The following is a 16363-nucleotide window of genomic DNA, read 5'->3' on the forward strand; positions in this document are numbered from 1 at the left end:
GTTGGGAAGGTTCAGCCCCTACAGTCACATCTCCAGCATCCGCCTTTGATTTTACAGCCCAGGTAACATAAGACGAGGCATTACTTCTGATGCAGCTCTTATCTGAGGTAACAGTTGGTTGACCTGAGAGGTCATTTCTAACCTAAATGATGCCATGATGGGGAGATCACTGCAGGGGAGGCTGTTGGATGAGCAGCCTGAGAACTCCAACCATGTCACATTTCACTTGTTCAGTGTTTGACTGTTACAAAAGCCTGAGTGTTTCTTTTTAGATATCATCAAACCAGCCGAGGGGTTTTCCCAAGGAGAACCTTTCACATAAAATTGCTATCAAATGTCACCCACCTACTTTACACTGATCTCAAAGACAGCCTGTACCTCACCTCAGTTAAGATTCCTCACTGATGGCAGCACGGGCAGTTGGTTGGTTCTTTCCAAAAGCACCCCAGAGTAGGGATAATGCCACGTTACATTTAAGTGTAGTGAATGAGGCAGCACTGATCAGCTCTGACAAATACTGCACAGAGCAGAAGCAGCCCAAAGGAAACTCTTCCAGCTGGCTGCTCTCTGGGCAATTCCCAACGTAAACATTCAAGTGTTCTTCTCAGAGATGACCCACAGCAGCTCTCCTGTTTATGGGAAATGCCCCGTGAAAGCTGTGACCAGCTGGCTGTTCTGTCAGATGAAGCACTTCAAATTGGCATATCATGTTTCCTTGTAGAATCCTTGAGTTGTTTGCAGTTCTAAGCCATTTATCAGCTCTCTATTATTTCTTTCCTTTCATCCAGATACAACAAGACTCACTTTCTTTGAAGCTATGACAGGAGGCTGGACCATCATGGGAACAAAACCCATAGGACACCTTTGTTCTCTGAAGTTCAGGCACACAGCCCAGTGACTTCAGATCTTATTCAGGTACCTTCAGCCAATTTTCACCCTCAGCCTTGGATTCTGTGCCTGCGTGTCCTAATGGCAAACTGTCCTCATGGACAGAGGCAGCACTACTGCCATCTCAGACATGCAATGCAGATATCTGGATGTAACATGGGGACTTCTGCTCTTGGCTATGTAAAGACAGCAGAAAATGCATGACACATCTCCTGACGTGACTTAAGTGGTCTTGTCCCACCTGAATGATGCCATGATTCTATAGTTCTATGGTGCTGTGATTTCATGGCTCTGTGATTCCATGACTCGCTGATTCTAGTCTGTGATTCCATGGTTCAGGTATTCCATGATTTTGAGATTCCATGATTCTAAAAGGCATGGTCTTTGGGTTTTGAAGCAATAAATGAGGAGGAAACCAATCAGCCATAGCCAAGTTCTGTTATTCACTCCTGATCTCCAGCATGATGACAAAGCAACTGAGTGAACACTGCCAACCTTCCTGTGTCTATGTTTCCCTATCACCCAACTGTCCCCACTGCCCACACAGAATCATAGAATGGCCTGAGTTAAACGTATCATAATGATCATCTAGTTTCAATCACCCTGCTATGTGCAGGGTCACCAACCACCAGACCAGGCTGCCCAGAGCTACATCCAGCCTGGCCATGATGGCCCCACCTACAAACTTCCAGATCCCTGTCACCAAGAAGTTCCCATTTGGTTGCACGTCCCCATTTTCCCATATCTCCATGACTTCCCCAAACTGCCGTGACATACTCATGTTCCCATGATGTGTTCGTATCACATGATGTTCTCATATCTTCATGTCCTCATATCCCTGTGTCCCCTTGCCTTCCAAATATCTCCATAAGTTCCTCACTACCCATGTCCCTATTACCCTCTCACCTCCCAGTTTCCCCAAATGCTGTATCCTAGTTCCCAAAAAGAATCAGCCTCACACCTTGTAGTTTCACAGGACAGGACAGAACTCAGGGATGAGTCCTTGGACAAAGACATGATATGAGGACAGTGTTATCTCTAGGTGGTCCTGGGTGAAAGAAAGGCTGTGTGTGCTGAGTGCTGGGACCTGAGGGCTTTGGGCTCAGTGCCATCAGGATCCCAGCACTCAGTGTTCTTCCTCTGATCCCTGGCTTCCTCATGTTTCCTGGGGCCAAGGAAGGGGACGGCTGCATGCTGGGCTCAGTCCATGTCAGGGGAGAGTGCCAAGCCCAGGGGCATCTGGGGAGTGGGAGGGGCTCTGGGAGGATAAATGCAGACGTTGCCTCCTGCAGCCTCACCCAGCTCCCAGAGCACAGAGGAACATGAAGGCAGCTGTGCTCAGCCTCGTGATGCTCCTTGCTGCCCTGTGCTGCACAGTGGAAGCTCAGGTGAAGCATCTGTGGGGGATGTGGGCTGGGGCTGGAGGTGATTGGCTACTGGGGACCCCCGACGCAATCTCTCACTCTCTCTCCTACTCCTCTCCCCACAGTCACTTGTGCAAGTGCCGGACTCAGAAGTTGCTGTGGTGAGTGCCTGGGCAGTCATGCTGATTGTGCCCAAGGATGGCCCTGCAGGGAGCTCTGAAGGAGCAGGTGGGGTCTGTCCCTGCCTGGCAGAGGCTGCCCCTATATTTGGCACATCCAAATTTCTTCCATTTGCACCCTAGTCATCTTTTCTCTGGCTCCCCCAAATCCCTTTTCTTGGCTGTTCCAAATGCCATCTCTTTGGGTCCCCACATCCCATCCTTTTTGCACCAACAGATCTCCTTTAATTGGCAACCCAATTCTCATCTCTTTAGGTCCCCAATCCCTTGTGTTTCATTTTCCCTCATTCTCCATTCCTCTCTGTTTAGCACCCCCAAGACTCTTGGCACCCCTATTCCCCTCCTTTGGGCCCCCCAAAGCCCTGCCCTGTCCTTATGCCCAACCCCAGCCCTGGGCTCCTGCCCATGGGCAGAGGTGCAAAGACCTTGGCAACCATGAGGTTGGGGGCAGCCTTGGGACCAACCAGGCTGCTTGGATGGGGTCACCCTGTGATCCCCCAGACTCACAGTTCCCTCATTGCTGCCTCATGGCTCTTCTTCCCCAGGTGCCACCACCTGTTGCTGTTGCCCTTCCTGGATTGGTGAGTTGGGTGACCCTGGGGCAAGGATGGGGCTGAGATGTCTTGCTGTTCTCAGTTCCCCTGAGACTTGGGGACACTCCTGCCGCCCCAAGGCTGCTGTTGGGCTCCCTCCAGATGTGGGAGGGCAATGGTCAGGGGAAGGAGGCAATGGGGGGCAGTTGGGGCTGAGCTGGCTACAGGACCATGCTTTGGCCATGCTGTTCTTGTGCCCACAATGGGTCCCTGCACCTTCAGGGTATCCCACTGTGTCTTATTGCCCACAGTGTGTTCCATTCTCCCCATACCCTCTGTGTATCCCTGATGGCCCCTTTTTCCCCAGGATGTGCTCAGCAGGACTGAGGAGAATCCCCCGCGCGTGAGACGTGTGGCCCTGGATTTACATGTCTAGGTGAGCAGCACGGGGATGCTTATAACCCCACGGGGGACTTAGGGGACCCTGGCTGTATCTGGAGCCCTGAGGACTGGGCATCAGGTGCTGGGAATTGATGTTATGGAGGGGACTGTCCCTGACCAGTTCCAGGGGGACCTGGCCACTCTTCACCTCCAGCCTTTCGCTTGCAGTCTACAGAGATGTGCAGAGGAACAGATCTGGAGGGGGCAGGCTCAGGGTGCCCTATGGATGGCCCAGAGTCACCATGCAGCTGGGACAGGGGCTATGGCTTCTGTCCCCAGGGGACCCACATCCTGCCCTGGGTCTCTTGGCTGCTGCCAGTCCTTCTCCTGCCCTAAGTCCTTGGGGACAAACCCTGCAGGGACAAGGCTCCTCCTTTCCAGTGATGCCCTCTGACATCCTCTGATGACCATTGCTGCCCTCTGATGACTAGCGTTGCCCTCTGATGACCAATGAAGACCTTGATGATCAATGACACCCTCTGATGATCAATAAATCCCTCAGCAAAGCTACACTCTGTGTGTCTGTGTCCTTGTTCTCATGCTCAGCACGGACTGCTTGGATCTGTCCCTGCCTGGCAGTGGTCACCTCAAAGTGCTGGGAAGCTTCCCCAGCTCCATGCCATGCACACCATGTCCTGCACCCCTGTGGGCTTCACCACCCTCTCTCATCATCTGCCTCAAAGTCCTAAAGGATGGAGATCCTCATGCTGCCAAGCAGTTCGAGTACCCTCCCTCTGCTCTCTCTCAGCTCCTCCATACAATTCATCCCAAACTCGTTACACTTTGACCCATGGACACAGTGTGACTACATCACCCTCCTTTTACCCCCAGTCTTACTGCAGCCACTTGTCCCTCCTTTGGGTTTGCTTTAGTCCTCTTGCATCAGTGCCCCATCTCCCAGAACAAGGTCTGCACATCCCCTCCCATGGACGCCTCAAATCTCCTGATGACCAATGAAGCCCCCTGATGACCAGTGACACCCTCTCTTGATCAGTGATCACTAGGAAGAGTGGGGAGTGAGCAGATGAGCATATGTTGCTCAAGCACCTGCTGGATTAAAACACAACTCCCACAGAGGTTCTGCTCGCCCACCTTGAGCTCTGGATCCAGAAGAGGCACAGAGACAAGGCTGGAACATCTTCCAGCAGTGTAAGATAGCTGCAGCCTAAGCCAATGGCCCTGTGGGTTACCTTGTTATCCCTGCCCAGCTGGGCTGGGTCGGGCACACCTGGCTGGGCATTGACTCCTGCCATCAGCTCTGCCTGTACTAGGGCCAAAATTTCTATGTAGCTAACTCATCACCACAGCCATAAGGCCCATGTAAACTGACAGCAGTCCCAAGAACAAGTGACAGTCATCCTGCAAGTCTGTAGAATCATGAAATCATAGCACAACCTGAACCTGAACAGTTAATGAGGATCATTAACTGCCACTCCTGATTTCGTGCAGGACCACTCAAAGCTCAAATCATACCGCTGAGAGTGTGTTCCTAGTGCTTTTTCAACTCTCTCCAGCAGGCTTTCCTTGGTAATAAGATGGGTGGACTTGTCTCAGCAGAGAGAGGGAGGGGATCTGCTCCTCTGGTCTGTGCTGGCGAGATTTCCCCAGCAGCACTGTGTTCAGATGTGGAGTCCTCAGTGCAGGAGAGACATGGGGCTGTTAGAGTGCCTCCAGAGGAGGTCCACAAATAGGAACCCAGGGATGAAACAACTCTGCTACGTGGACAGGCTGAGAGCTGGGGCTGTGTAGCCTGGAGAATGGTGTGAGGTGACCTGAGTGTGTCCTTTCAATATCTAAAGGGGGTCTGTAGGGATAGGACAAAGGTAAAGAGCCCTGACCAATACCTTCTAGGAGCAGACATTCTCCTTCCGCACAGCCTTTACAGATATAAGCCTTGGAGATAAAAACTCCACTTTCTAGACTGTCTGTAATTCATTAGGAATAGCCCAGTCTAAAAGATTTTAACTTTTTAACTGCTTGCAGAGCAGACTACCCAAAACATCTCTGAAATCCCAGCTGACTACAAGGCAAGACACAGTAAGCTCTGGAGATAAATTCCGCAAAAAGTTTATCTTTTAGCAGAACATTACTATTATTTCTACTGGCTGGGAGATGCTTAACTAATGTGCAAAGCTGAAAGGATTACGTAGGAATAAACAGAACCCATTAAGCAGAGCTTGGAAATGAGGAATGTGAGCACAGTGTTATTTCTCTCAGGAAAAGCAAAGCTGGGTGACACGTGTTTTGCTCCATACTTGTCATTGCTCACATTCTGTGGCAGGCAGAAACCTTCAAAAAGAAAGCACCTTTGCTAAAAAAGGTGCCTGAGGAGAGGGAGTAGTTCTCAAGAGACACAATTCTTCCTACACAACCAGCAAGGAAACCTAGACGGGTGGCTGGACCTGGGCATTTTGTGGATGAGGCCATACAAATGCAGAACGAACTTCTACAAAGGTTAGGTGCTGCTTCATTTGAGCTAGTGATGCAACTGCTTGGTACAACTTAGTATACCGTCATTCTTACATTATTAGTTTTTGGAATATTCCTCACAAAGCAGATTACAGTGATGGGGATCATACTCTTGTGTTGGGAATGGACTTCTGCCTTATTGCTACAGCTGCTTGATGACTTTCTGTACAATCCTGCCATATCCTATACACAATTTCTTCTCAGTACAAGAAAATCATCTCTATTTACCTGACATTTCTTTCTCTGCTTTGGGTGTCTTCAGAAAGCTACTCCTTTCCAGCCCTTCACCTCAAAGATGCTTAGTAACACTGGATATCACAACATCTGGCTTACAATAAGACATCAGGAAGGTTTTTCACCCTAAGTCCTTATTTCTTCTGCTGTGTTCCTCAGGAGCATAGCTGGATGTTCAACAGCCTGTGGGAGTTGTGGAGACTGCAGTGAGCCTGTGGGAGGAAACTGGGATCTGTCTCTCAGGACCCCAACTGACATTTTCTGACAGTGAAGACAACTGATGGGTGTTAATACTGTGGCTGGACTTTCTCTCTGCTGACTTACTTCTGAGGAGTTCTATACCAAGGGAAATGAAAGAGCAGCGTGCTGTCTCATTGAGGTTCCCTGCTGTTTTCGACAAGATGCAAGTTATACTCTGTGTAGTCACCTCCTAATCTTACATACCTTCAGATTTGTTCCATGAGAGGATTTTACTTATTGACAAATGCTTTCTGTATCAACCTCCTCAGGGCATCCTTCACCTCCCTGTTCCTCAGGCTGTAAATCAGGGGCTTCACCGCAGGGATTACCAGTGTGTAAAACACAGCTGCCACTTTGCACTTGATCAGCAGAGCTGCTGAGCACGGGTATTAAGTAGATGAAGAAGAGAGTCCCATAAAACAGGGTGATAGTAGACAGGTGGGAGGCACAGGTGGAAAAGGCTTTCCACCTTTCTCGGGCACCATGAATCTGCAGGACAGCAAAGATGATGCACAGGTAAGAGATTAGCATGATGCTCACAGTGCCCGAGCCTGCCACTGCAGCAAAGGCCACGTGTAACCCTTGTGCAAAACGCTTGTCAGAGCAAGAGAGCTGCTGCAGTGGGGAGATGTCACAGAAAAAGTGATCGATGACACGGGACCCGCAGAAGGACAGGCTGAACAGGGAAGCTGTGTGGGCAACTGAACTGATGCATCAACACAGGTATGAGACAGAGACCAGCTGAGCACACTTCTGTCTGGACATAAGGACTGCATACCGCAGTGAGTTGCAAACAGACACAAGCCAATCGTACGCCATCACGGCTAAGAGCACAACTTCAGCACTGATGGAAAAAGAGTGAAGAAAAAATTGCACAGTCCAGCCCAGAAATGAAATTACTTTCTTCTTTGCTAACAGATTGGCCAGTGTCTTGGGAGGAATCACAAAGGAGTAGGTGATGTCAATGAAGAACAGGTTACAGAGGAAAAAGTACATGGGGGTCTGCAGGTGAGAGTCAACTCGGGTTAACATGATGATGGTGAAATTCCCCTCCAGGCTGGCAGTGTAAATGAGGAGCAGCAGAGTGAAGAGGAGGGCTCATACCTGAGGGTTGTCAGTGAAGCTTAGCAGAACAAACTCTGCCACCTCGGTGAGATTTCCCTCCAGCATCCCTGTCAGGCACACTGTACACAGCTGGAAGCAAGCAGACACATCAGTGAGCAAAGCAGAATACTCCTTATCGGAGTCTTACTCTTTGATGGGAAAGTAAATAAATAGAGATCTCAGGCACTAAAAAATATGTAGATGAGGTTAAAAAAATAAGAAGTTGTTTTCCTGTCCTCTTTCTTCCTATCTTGTGTGCCCCGGTGGTGCAAGTGGTAGGAATGCCGCACTGCAACACCGGAGGCCCTGAGTTCGAATCCCCCCTGTGGCGCAAGTGGTAGAAGTGCCGCTCTGCTACACAGGAGGCTCGAATCCCGGGGGGTTGGACTTGATGATCTCTAAGGTCCCTTCCAACCCGCATGAGACTATGATACTATGATGATCTTCTTTTTATCATGTGGGGATGGAAAACAAAATGCATTTCAGAGAATTCGTTCCCTCAGGACAGCGTTCCAGCAGCTGGGATAAGATCACACTTGCCAGAAAACTTGTCACCTCTTGAGAAGTTGCAGGGGTTTCATATTGAAAGCAACCAGGCAAACGTCCTGTAAAGTTGTCACAGAGATCAGCTCAGAGGAAGAGAGGTGACAAGAATCCCAATCTTAGTCTGAAGTATCCTATAGTGCTCCAAGGTGGAAAAGCCTGAAGAACTCCTGACCCTACAGCCCTTCTACAACAGGGATTGGAAGGCAGCTCTGTTTCCTGACCACAGACCTGTTCAGTCTGCATTTCAGGATGAATGCCTGTCTCTGTGCCTGGACTTCTCCCTCACTCTGGGCACTCATTCCTCCACAAGGTCTCCACCACATCCTTCCTGACTTCCCCTCCTCCTTTGTCCAGCCTTAAAAACTGGAGCACACCTCAGAGAAAAGCACAAAGGCGCACCAAGACAGGGCTAGAGGCATCCGACTGATGAAAACCAATCCTGTACAGCACTGAAATGAGACAGATATCTGCTGTCTTACAAAAGTTGATCACAATCAGAGATGCCCCTAAATGCAATAAATAAATAAAGAAATAAAGAAAAGTGTTGATGTTCCATCATCTAAAATCTAGGAATAAAACTAACTCCAGTGTGGTGTCACAGAGTGGTATTCCTTTATTCCCCAGATACGTGACAAGCAAGCATGCTCTCTCAAAGTTCAGGTTCTACATTTGAACTTTTGAACTGTTCCAACATGCACAAGCAGTACACGGGCATACATATTCATTCTTTTCCAAGAAATTATTCATATATGCTAATGTCCTTCTGGACACGCTCAGTTGCATCTGTGAGGTCATATGTTCATTTTCTTAATCCCCATTTTTCCATCCTCAGCCTCATCACAGAGGCTTTTGGCTGATCCTCGGTTGTTTTTCCCCAGTTTGGTGGATTTCCATTTTTTGGGATGCAACAGTGAGCAACTTTCCACCTTGGTGCACTCTAATCCAAAACAATATATGAGAAACCTGAGGAAGAAGTCCTTGCATCTGATGGGTACAAAGATAAAAGCAGCCTATTATGACTCCAGTGTGTCTTGTGAAGCAGAACTGGCAAGAAAAACAAGGCTGTTCTCACAGATAGAGATAATATAGATATAGATAATATTAAGTGTAAAGTGATGAATCAAAAAGCTTAACTTTTCTGAGATTGGAGATCATTAGAGTTGAAGATAAAGACATAACAATATTAGCACTTTTAGGATCTAGCTGGGTGTTGTACTTCTGCCTTCCATCTCAGAGGCCTCTAGGAAGACTCGGCGCATATTGCAACATTAAGCATAACTTACACAGTCATTCTAGAGGGAGATTAAGTGCAGCACGAGCACCTCCTTCCTTGATACCAAATTCACTGAAATGCCGTAAAAAATGCTTATGCAGGAATAAAAGGCTCATGGTGTTTTAAATCACCAATTTAAATGGAAAGATGGGAAATCAGTTAGGTAGGATACAGTGAGAAAGGCTGACAGTAGCAGGACTAGGGGAAATGGATCCAAGTTGAAGGACGGAAGATTTAGGGTGGATGTTAGGAGGAAGTTCTTTACTAGGAGAGTGGTTAGGCCCCGGAACAGGCTGCCCAGGGAGGCTGTGGACGCCCCGTCCTTGGAGGCCAGGTTCAAGGCCAGGTTGGACAGGGCCCTGGGCAACCTGATCTAGTAAATTTGGATGTTTGATGGCCCTGCTAGGCAGGGGGGTTGGAACTACATGATCCTTGAGGTCCCTTCCAACCCGGGTCATTCTGTGATTCTGTGAGAACCACGTGGAAATACTCACTGCAATGAGGGGTTCATTACAGGTGATATACTGCAGTCTGCACCTCCAGGAAACCTGCCTGTCCTTCTGTTCCTTTCTACATCCAGTTAGAAGATCTGTGTGACAGAAAAATGATTCCACGGGAGATTTCAGAGCACCAGTTTATTAAGGAAGAGCTGTGTCCTGATTTAGTAGAAAAAGAATTTTCTCACGTAGAGTCACAGATGGACTTGTATTGGAAGAGACCTTAAAAGACACATGAGCATCAGCCAGAACTCTAGCCCATGTGCACGAGTAAGTGTCTTTTCATCAATAAGGTGTCATAATTATATGCTGGGGGTGTACCTAGGGAGGAGTGTCTCTGAGGTTTTCTTGGGCACACATACAAGGCACTTTAAGAGTGCAAAGAGTTGCAGGGATGTGGCAATGCAATAAAACAACTTCCTTGCCCTGAATCTTTGGATTCCAGTTACTTGGGTGTTGTAGAACATTCCCATTGAGCTGCAGTTCCGTACCTGAGTCTACTTTCAGTACAAGGGAATAGAAGGCATCGTTCTCAATGGGTCCTTACCACTACGCCTCAGGGACCACTCCAGATAGTGGAAATTTTATGTATCACATGAGTACAGAGTTTTGATTTCTTTAAGCCACACTTCTGTCACCTTTACAAAGTCTTTATCACTGTTTTCCAACCACCTTACCTTGGTCTTGTGCCTGCATGTAATGGGGCAAAAGTAACTTCTGCAACGGCTCTCCTGCAGAATTAGGTTGAGAAACCACAGGCCTGTCCTGCTGTGCATGTGCAGACCTTTGGGTATGCCCACCTGTTCCAATTCATCCCCTGTGTACAGCCACCAGCACAACTACACCAGAGGTTGGCAGTACATAGAATACAAGTGTCTTTGTAGTATTTTGTGTTCAGAGTGTGGAATGTTGGAATTTTTATATATTCACATAATGATTTTGGAGTGATTCCACTAAAAATATTCTTTGAAACTGAAATGAATGATCGATTTACTCATGGAACCATAACAAATCACCAAGGTTGGAAAAGATCTCCAAGATCACCCAGGCCACCTGTCCACCTGTCACCAATTGGACTTGTGCTTCAGACTTTGCTGTGCTGGGGAGCATTCCTTCCATTTCTTTAATGATGATCACAGTATTCTCTGCTGGGCAGAGTAACTCCAGCAGATCCAAGGAGTTACAAGTGCTTGGGGGTGACGTAATAGTTTTATTTGTCTATTATTGTCCTTTCACTTGACGAAAAAAAAAAAAACTTAGAACTGATCATAAGGGGAATCACAGAATCACAGAATCAAGAATCACAGAATCACAGAATGACCCGGGTTGGAGGGAATCTCAAGGATGTAGTTCCAACCCCCCTGCCTAGCAGGGCCACCAAACATACACCTTTACTAGATCAGGTTGCCCAGGGCCCTGTCCAACCTGGTCTTGAACACCTCCAAGGACGGGGCATCCACAACCTCCCTGGGCAGCCTGTTCCAGGACCTAACCACTCTCCTAGTAAAGAACTTCCCCCTAACATCCAACCTAAATCTTCCCTCTTGTAACTTAAAACCATTTCCCCTAGTCCTGCTATTGTCAGCCCTTTCCAAGAGTTTACTCCCCTCCTGGGAATAAGTTCCCTTCAAGTACAGAAAGGCTGCAATGAAGTCACCCCGCAACCTTCTCTTCTCTAGGCTGAATAAACCCAACTCCCTCAGCCTGTCCTCATAGGGGAGGTGCTCCAGCCCCCTGATCATCTTCGTGGCCCTCCTCTGGACCCTTTCCAAAATCACCATGTCTTTTTTGTACTGAGGGCTCCACACCTGGACACAGTACTCCAGATGGGGCCTCACAAAAGCCAAGTAGAGAGGGATAATCACCTCCCTATCCCTGCTGGCCACCCCTCTCCTGATGGAGTCCAGGAGTCCATTTGCTTTCCGAGCTGCCAGAGCTCACTGCTGGCTCATGTTGAGTTTTTTGTCCATCAGGACCCCCAGGTCTTTCTGTGCTGAGCTGCTCTCAAGGACAAGCTCATCTCCTTCTTTAATTAATCATGGGATAATTAAGATAATTAGGCAACACCGAATGCTGTATTTATGCAGTTGAGCTCTGCTCTGAATGTCGCACTGACTCCCAACTCTGTCTTTAAGCGGATTAATTGCATTAAATGCACCTCTGAGTTGATTCCTGGAATTGATTACCCCACAGAAACCCATAGAGACCCACAGAGACCCACAGTGTTGGAGTTTGGGCTGCAGTTGGAGGGTCCTTACAGATCACAGAACAACAGAATTGCCTGGGTTGGAAGGGTTTGTAAGGATCACAGAACCACGGAAAGGTTGGGTTGGAATGGTCCTTAAAGATCATAGAGCCTTGGAACAGCTGGATTGGGTTGGGTTAGGTTGAAAAGGTACTGACAGAATGGCATGGGTTGGAAAGGGCCTCCAAGTGATCCATCCACACCGTTGTCCTGTGCTGGGAGAGCAGCACAGCCTGAGGCACTTTCCTTCCTCACTGAGCTCGCTTTCTGAAGCCCATCCCATGCAGACATGCATCATCAGCTTCAATACATACCTCCCTTTCAGGACCTTGTGGGCAGTCCATCAGCCTGCTCTGAAGCCTTCTCTCTCTTCCTTTCCCACACACTCATGCATTCAGCAGTGCTGTGCACAGAGTTGATGACTGCTGAGCTCTGGACTCATTCACAGCCACATCTCCCTCCATGTGTGGATCAGTCCACAGCTGGCACTGCCCCACTGATAGGGGCGGATCACTGCGTGGCAGAGGATGGAGATATCCTCCCAATTGTGCTCTCTTGGGATTCTTTATCTCTTTAAGGGATTACTGAGACTGCAGTGTTTGTTTGGCTCCAATGGTGGTGGTTTATAATTACGTCACGCAGCTGTGCTGACAGCTCTGATTCCTGTGGGCCTTAATAAAAGTCATCAGATGTTTGTCCGATAGCAACTGTTCATTAATACTTATTGTTATCTTTTATTTTGCCTTACATGAATCTCAACCAGGCATTGCATTCATGGGTAAAGAAAAGCTGTTTAGAAAATGATAGAAAATCAAAGCCCCTTTGCATTGCAGTTGAGGCTTCCACCCATGGAGCGGTGGAGTCACCGTCCCTGGAGGTGTTCCACCAGTGTGGGGCAGCGAGCAGTGCTGGTGGGCAGTGGGTGGTTGGATGAGGGGATCGCTTGAAGTTCTTTTCCAGCCATAATGACTCAGAGCTGGGGCTCAGTGAGGGCTGGCTGCCCCTGAGAGGTGGGTGGTCTTTGGGATGCAGTCGTGTTTTGCCATTAGAATCAGATTGTAATGAGAAATAATTACCCATGGAGGTAATTGTTAGAGTTATAGTTAAAGTTAGGGTTAGGGTTAGGAAGCCATCTCCATTGGTCTCTCCATACAAAGTGCCACATTGAGGTCCCATCCAATGCATGATTTTAAGATGGAGAGCCTACCAGGGGTGGTGCCCTACTTGACTTCTTCTTTGCCCATGGAAGTAGTGGGATCACTGTCCCTGCTGGTTTTTGAGGCACTGGGATGAGGTGCTATGAGATATGTTTCAGTAGCTCAATGGCAGTAATGATGATGTAAGGACGGCTGAACAGGATGGTCTTCTATGTCCTTTCCAACCTTGTGATTCTATGATCCTATGTTTATATCTGCTTAAGTGGATTATAATCTATGCTTCTGATATGCAAATGAGCTACCAGCCTCAGCCTTTCAGATTCTGAATGTACAGTTGGATCTGGGGTTGCACAGAATGGAAACCCATCATCCACAGTTCTCCTCATCAGTTCATTTCCTCTCATAGAATCAAAGAATCACGAGGTTGGAAAGGACCTACAAGATCACCTAGTCCAACAGTAATCCTCCCATTACTGTAGCTACAACAAAGCATTAAACCATATCTTGTAGCTCCTCATCCAGACACCTCTTGAACACTGCCAGGGATGATGACTCCACCACTTCCCTGGGCAGCCATTCCAGTGCCTGACCACATTGACACAAAAAGTTCCTTCTTATGTCTGGTCTAAGCCTCTTCTGGTACTAGTCTGCTGGCAAAGTCGCGTGCTTCAAGGAAGTGTTAAATGAACGCAATGTTTTTTGTTGGTTATTGGTTGGTTTCTCCCTTTCTCTCTTTCCCCAAGAATCTGCCCCACCGGGCAGGGACAGGCATTGCCCACAGAGACTGAGGCTGCTTCGTGTGATTTAAACAGCTCTGGACCCATGATCCCTCCCTGCACTGTGGGGTTGTTTCCAGTGATTCAGAGGAGATGGGAGATAAAGCTTATAAGCTTTTACAGTCATTTGAGTACTGAAAAATTACAGTGAGATCGCCCTGCAGTCCTCTCTTCTCACTGAGCTTCATTTGGTTTATGTGGGTGACATTTTGGAGCCTGGCCTGGTCCTTTTGGGTGGCATCCCTTCCTTCTACTAGCTGCACCGCTAAGCATGATACCATCAGTAAACACTGAATCTCGCTGTCTGCCTCATTGATAAAGATGCGGAAGAGCCTTGGTTTCAAGATAGGGATTGGGGGACCAAACTCATCATCAGACCCCACCTGGATGACACCAGCTTGCCCTGGAGAATCTACCTTGGCAGGTCCATGTGCTAAGGAGCTGGACAAAACATGTTTTTGGAGAGTCAAACAGACAGGTTTAACAAGTACCCAAGGTGGCCTTGCAAAACCAACTGGTTCTAGACTTTTTCTGTTAAAAGAATATGGGGTGTGAGGGACGTTGAACTGAGCTGAAGGAGAATGCTGTATCATCATCCACAGTGCCACCACTACCATAACTGAGTCCCATCAAGACACAAAGGCAATCACCAAAAAGACTGGAGTGCTTTTTCGAGTGATGCAGCAAAATGACTGATTTGATGGACTGATCCGCTGGCCGTGGATCACATCCCTGCTGAAATCATTGGGATGCGGAGGGTGGGAGAAATGGCTTGTGAATATCAGTCTTGGGATATGGTGTGGGTTTTTGTTTCTAATGGTAGACCTTCTCATCTCTCTTTCTTTTCATCTGCTAACTGCTACATGCAGATCACCATTATGGAAGGAAACCACAGAATGTTTGAAACATAGGTTGGTGTATGGGATGAGATGTGAGTGTCTGTTCATGTGAGCTGGAACAATGCCCTGAGAGACAATTAAGTCACATGGAGCAGCGGGGTGTCCCTTCCCATTATTAGATTGATGTATCAGCCACTCCTGGAAGAGTCCTGAACAACAGCTCTGAAATGGTCAGGTTTCAGGACAAGGCCTGGTGTGACTTCCTTTGATTTGGATATAGCCCAGTGTCCAGGAATTAAGGCAACTCCAGTTCCAAATAGGGGCTGATGGTATCTGATCTGCTTCCTTTGATATTATAACTAGTTGCTGGTGGGGAGGTCGGATTTGCCCTGCCTCAACTGCTGGCCCTGCTTCTAGGTGTAGTTGTTTCCACTCTATGCTATGTGGAACATCCCTATCAGTAGGCTTGGTGCTGGATTCAGCACTGGTGATCTCATCACCCCCTTTAATTCCCCTTCTTCCTTTTTTTTTTTTTTTTTTTTTTTTTTTTTTGCTACCTCTAATTGTTTTTACTAGCTCAAGTCTTACTTGAAGTTCCTATAAACCTGACAAGATGCCTCTTAACAAGGGACCAGCACGGCTGGACTTCAGTGCCTAGGGCAAGTAATGCTGTTCCAGACATATGCTTTTATTCCTAAAAGAATAATTAACTGGTATCATCCTCCTGGCTGGGTGGCTTATAGTCGACTCCCACTTTACTTCCTTGTCCGTTAGTCCATGCCCAGAGCTTCTCAGCCATGTCCCTGTCAACTGTAAGCTCCATGCAGAGGTCAAGTGGGACACAGAGGGCACAGCCTTCTGCTGGGTGGATACAAGTGTTGGTTGAACTGGATGGGACAAGCTCTCACACCATGCCCTCCTGGGAAAATGGCCACCCCAAGAATGGCAGTCTGCCTCCTCCATGACCCCATCTGAAATGCTCCTGCACTGATTGATTAAAGGGCTTTAAACCAGGTCCAAAGGGCGAAGGGAGGGGAACTGGATCTGACAGGGAAGGGCTGAGGGATGATGTTGGTGTTGGAGATTGCAGGGAAAGCCTCTGAGTTGTTCCATAGGACTGTGGGAGGATTCCTCAGAGAAGGTCTTGTTGCCAATACCCCGTCCTAAATCTTACTGTGTACCCTCTGGGGGTAACCCCAACCTGCTGCTGCCCAAAATTGCCTGTAGACCAGTGCGGGTAGCATGAGAAATAAATGGGACAACTCAAGAGAAAACCACAGAGCATTTCCTTTCATGCAGGCTTCTGCTTCTGAGCAAGGCCCTGAACACCAGTACCACAGTGTAGATGCAAGGCCCAGCCAGGCTAAATCAAAACATGCTTCTGGAAGGGGATGCTTTCTGAAGGGTCTTTACGCTAATGAGACAACCACAAACATTCACTCAGCGAACTCCAAATCTCTGTGCCTTTGCAGGCCTAGGGTCTTGTTTGTCTCACAGAGACATGGTGGAATGGTTCTCACCTCTGAACTGTAGCAGAGCAGATACCAATTCTTTATGACGGATGGCCAAGGACAATTA

At 48.0% G+C, this 16363-nt stretch overlaps 1 long non-coding RNA gene and 1 pseudogene across 3 annotated transcripts in view; one reads left to right on the top strand and one right to left on the bottom strand.

Annotated features, from left to right (window-relative positions):
• The window catches only part of LOC146752810 (uncharacterized), a 64044-nt gene extending 60129 nt beyond the window's left edge, over positions 1–3915 (top strand). The window contains exons 1-5 of one of the 3 annotated variants that reach the window (XR_014940407.1): positions 2168–2276; positions 2378–2413; positions 2977–3012; positions 3332–3400; positions 3560–3915. This is a non-coding gene — a long non-coding RNA (uncharacterized LOC146752810). Of the gene's footprint in view, positions 1–2167; positions 2277–2377; positions 2414–2976; positions 3013–3331; positions 3401–3559 lie in introns of those variants that run through there. The other 2 variants (XR_014940405.1, XR_014940406.1) reach the window with 2 other exon arrangements.
• A 2663-nt stretch (positions 3916–6578) lies between these two features.
• Positions 6579–7518, bottom strand: LOC146752813 (olfactory receptor 5AP2-like; annotated as a pseudogene).
• Positions 7519–16363: the final 8845 nt, after the last annotated feature.

Source organism: Coturnix japonica, unplaced genomic scaffold (genome assembly GCF_054131305.1).
Source record: "Coturnix japonica strain WE unplaced genomic scaffold, WE-NBRP24 Scf041, whole genome shotgun sequence".
Lineage (NCBI taxonomy): Eukaryota > Metazoa > Chordata > Aves > Galliformes > Phasianidae > Coturnix > Coturnix japonica.